The 4,045-nt window shown below is 37.5% G+C and overlaps 1 non-coding gene across 1 annotated transcript; it reads left to right on the top strand.

Annotated features, from left to right (window-relative positions):
* The first annotated feature begins 486 nt into the window (after window positions 1–486).
* Window positions 487–709, top strand: LOC119466825. The gene has a single exon (XR_005195314.1). It is a non-coding gene; the product is annotated as a small nucleolar RNA U3 (small nucleolar RNA).
* The last annotated feature ends 3,336 nt before the right edge of the window (window positions 710–4,045 follow it).

Below are 4,045 nucleotides of genomic sequence, written 5' to 3' on the forward strand. Positions count from 1 at the left end.
AAAAAAAAAAAAAAAAAAAAAAAAAAAAAAAAAATCTTCAGTGATGGTCACTATATTCTTATTAAGGCAGGAAAGTGGATTCAGACACTTTTAATAAGAGTTGGGAAGGGGTTCTATGTAGCCTTAAAGAAATCTAGTTATCTCAGAGTCAGTAAAATCGGGATCCAAACACAAAAACATAAACAAAACAAATAAAAACAAACCAAAAGACTCAGGATATAGAGTCAGATAGCCTGGATTTGGATCTCAGCTCTGTCATGTGCGTTTGGGTACTCGTCTAAACATCAATTTAATGTTTAAAATGGGAATAGTAATAATGGCCCGGAAGGGTTTTGATGATTAAATGAGGCTATTCAGTTGAATCGCTTGCCATAAAGCCCAACACAAAGCTCTTAGTAAAAGTAGTAGTAGTAATAGTTGTTGTTGTCATTGTTTTTGCTGTTACTAAGTTGATTTCTTACAGATTCAGTTGACTAATAATTTACTAAGGCTATATTTCCAGGGTTCATTTCTATAGTTTATTACTAGAGGAGTTAATCTGAATGTGTAGAGAACTAGAAACTATGAGGAGGAGGTTCAGAGTTCTTTCCTGAGCATGAAGCCGACCCTAGGTATTGTGTTGCCTCACTGCAACTGCCATTTGCCATTGATGATTATTGTTCTTCTCTTCCTTGTAGAGAATAAGAGGAGAGGATGCCTTCTGAATGGCTCATGTTTACATTATTAAAAGAAAAATAAAGGAATTTACTGCATCCTAGGTACCCAAACCTCACGGGCTTTCAAATGTAATTGCAGGATAAAATGTGACTGCTTCTCTTTCTGATCCATACATCCCCTCTGTCTCTAGTTCTAAGCTCCACCAAAATCCCTCTCTCTCTTTCACACACACACACACACACACACACACACACACACACCCCAACACGAAGAGGAATTAAGTCAGAGATGATACGTCAGCAGTGATGGATTGACAGTTCCTGCCTGGGATAATTTGACGAGCAGAGTCCTGAGATTGCATTGGAAATCAAAATATAAAAGTAGCATGATTGATTATTAATGTCAGTGGAAGATTTGGATAACTAAGTGATAGTATACATACTCTAATGTAAAGAAAGGATAGGTCATTAACACTTCAGTATAATTTAAAAAAAAATTTTTTTTGGAACACATACATGCCTTTTAAATATTAATGCTTATTATGGAATAAAAGTCTTGGCTCCCTATTAAATAAATTTCTGGCATTAGGAAGCAAGTTAAGAAAGAGATTTTGTTGTGAGGGCTGCATTGCCTTTCTGAAATTATATGACATAATGATCTGTTTTATTCATACATAACTTGGGCCTTAATTTTGTGATTCCACAAATGTATTTGCCATAAATAAAAAAGAAAACATACTTCCCTTAATAAAAGTTCCACTAATGATCTCTCAAAGAGATAATATTGTACATTCATACAATGGATTGCTAATCAGGAATTTAAAATGCAACAATTACTGATACTTAGGTTGGTGCAAAAGTAATTGCAGTTTTCGCCAAAGTAATGGCAAACCCCACAATAACCAGCTTTACACCCACCTAAAACAGGTAACAATATGAATAAATTTCACAGACATTTTGCTGAGAAAAAAAGTGAGACAAAAAAAGGTATACATTATATGATTCTATTTATGAATTTCTAAAACATGCAGAACTGCTCTATGCAGCAGTTCTCAGACTCGATTGCACAACAGATCATCTGGAGAGCTTGTTAAAACACAATTTTCTGTGTTTTAACAGCCCTGCTCCCAGAGTTTCCAATTCAGTTGGTCTGGGGTGGGGACGGAGAATTTGTATTTCTAACAAGTCCCCAGGTAATGCTGATGCTATTGGTTCAGGGTCTACAATTTGAGAGCCACTGATAGATGGTGATGTAAGTCAAAACATGATTATCTGGTGTGTGTGTGTGTATGTAGGGCAGGCAGTAGTGATGGGGAAGGAGTGCAAAGGAACTTGCTGGGATGTTGTAAATGTTCTATATCTTGACCTGAGTGGTGATCATGTAGCTACATATATAAGTAAAATGTTACACAGCTGTACCATTCATATTCATGCCTTTCACTTCATGTAAATTGTACCTTTAATTAGAGGGCAGAACCTGAGCTTTAGAATCAAACAAATCAAGTTGAAATTCCCATTTGTGCCACTTATCAATTCTGTGATGTTTGGTAAGTTACTTCACTTGCACAAGCCTTGCTACTTTCATATATAAAACAAGTTCATAATAGTACTGCATCATAAGGTGGTGGTGAGAATTCAATAAGATCATATCATCCTTATACCATTCTTGGCACAGAGTAAATACTTTGTAAATATTTTCCATTACCTTAAGATGCAATTCTAAATTATACGGATCCTGTAATTCCTCTCTTCTCCCCAACCTCACACTCCTATTCCTCCTCTCTATTTGCACTGACATTCTTCATCTTAGAAAAGCCCTCATTCCTCATTCCTTAGTACCACCTTGGCTAGTGGAGCTTCTACTGAAACAGAGCTAGTTCTTTTTCCATAATAATGCCAGCAGTTCCTGGCCTAGTACCACCTGCCTTCACGATCAGCAAATACGCAGTTCTATCTATCAAGACAGCTATGTCTTGGTGCTCACCATGGGCACATAGTGTTTCCTGAATGTTACTGAGAGTCTCTGGACTAGGTAAACTACCAATGAAATACAACTCAACTTAGGTAAATAAGTTATAAATATGACTCAATGAAAATACCTCTCTAAGGAAATAATCCTGGCAATGGTTGGCTCCAAGGACACAAAGTAAAGGAAACTATGTCCAGGTCACAGATTCAAGCTCTTTATCCCTGATTGCAGTGCAGCTGCAACTTATGGCCTCCATATTTTTGCTTTTAGGCTCTTTGAATACTGCTACCTCTCAAAATCTACTCTGCTAGGGGCATTTTCCCAATTATCTAATTACTGCCCCCTCTCATTTCATGATATCAGGTAAGGCAGCATTTAGTTTGATTTAAAGTATACTGTCCGAGCCCTTTCTCTCGGCCAAGCACTGTGCTACCTGGGGCAGATACAGAACCAAAGCATACCTGCCCTGTTCCTAATCCTTGAGCATTCTGTGAATGGGGTAAGAAAGCCATGTAAGTAGATGATGATAGATAAGGCAAGGTGTATCAAGATAATCTTGAAGAGGAGTATCTAAACCTATATTGGAAGGCAAGGCCTATGGGAGTGGTGCTAAGAAAAGTTTCTTGGAAGAAATCACCTTTAAAAAATTTTAGAACTAGAAGTAGGCTAAAGGCAAGAGTTCCTTTCAGCATAAAGGAAGAAGAGACAAGATGTTGTTTGGGTGTTTGGATGGGGAAATACAATTTAAGGATCAGATTTTATGTGTAGGCAGATATGAAATATCCCAGAGATGATCAAAGAATGATGGGCTTGGTTGGGCCTAAAACAAGCATGACAAACATTTCGCCAAGGGTCAGACCTTAACCAAGGAACTCTTCTGACATACCTTTTGGTGTGTGCCTATACTCCATGAATAAGGCCCTAGATTAACCTTCCTGGGCCTGAGGATAAAGGCCCCAAGAGCATAGATGCTACTATTGAATTGGGAAGGACTTTGAACACAGTCCAATGACACATAGCTCAGAAAGCTATAGATACCTAACAAGTTCTTCTCTGCTCTTCCCCAGCGCTCCACCCAACTTAGGAAAAAATAATCATTTATAAATTGGAAAGTTGAAGAGCCAAGAATAGATGCAATAAAACATGTTGCGTTTGAAGATTGATTTTGCGCTTATTAGTGGAGTAAAACGGCCTCACTTTTATTGCAAAGCCCTGCAATTGATTAGACAGAGTGAAGACTCAACATTTTTTCCAGTGTTTATATTAAAATGAATAAGGCATTTTGTTTTTCACAAGATTATTATGCAATGGCACAGCACATTTTTTCCATTCTCCTGTTTTATAAAATTTTTTCCTGTAGGAGGGCCTGTTATATAACCCTAACCCTGGCACTTGATAATCGATCATGTCTCAGAGGTAC

This window comes from Cebus imitator, unplaced genomic scaffold (genome assembly GCF_001604975.1).
Source record: "Cebus imitator isolate Cc_AM_T3 unplaced genomic scaffold, Cebus_imitator-1.0 Scaffold232, whole genome shotgun sequence".
Lineage (NCBI taxonomy): Eukaryota > Metazoa > Chordata > Mammalia > Primates > Cebidae > Cebus > Cebus imitator.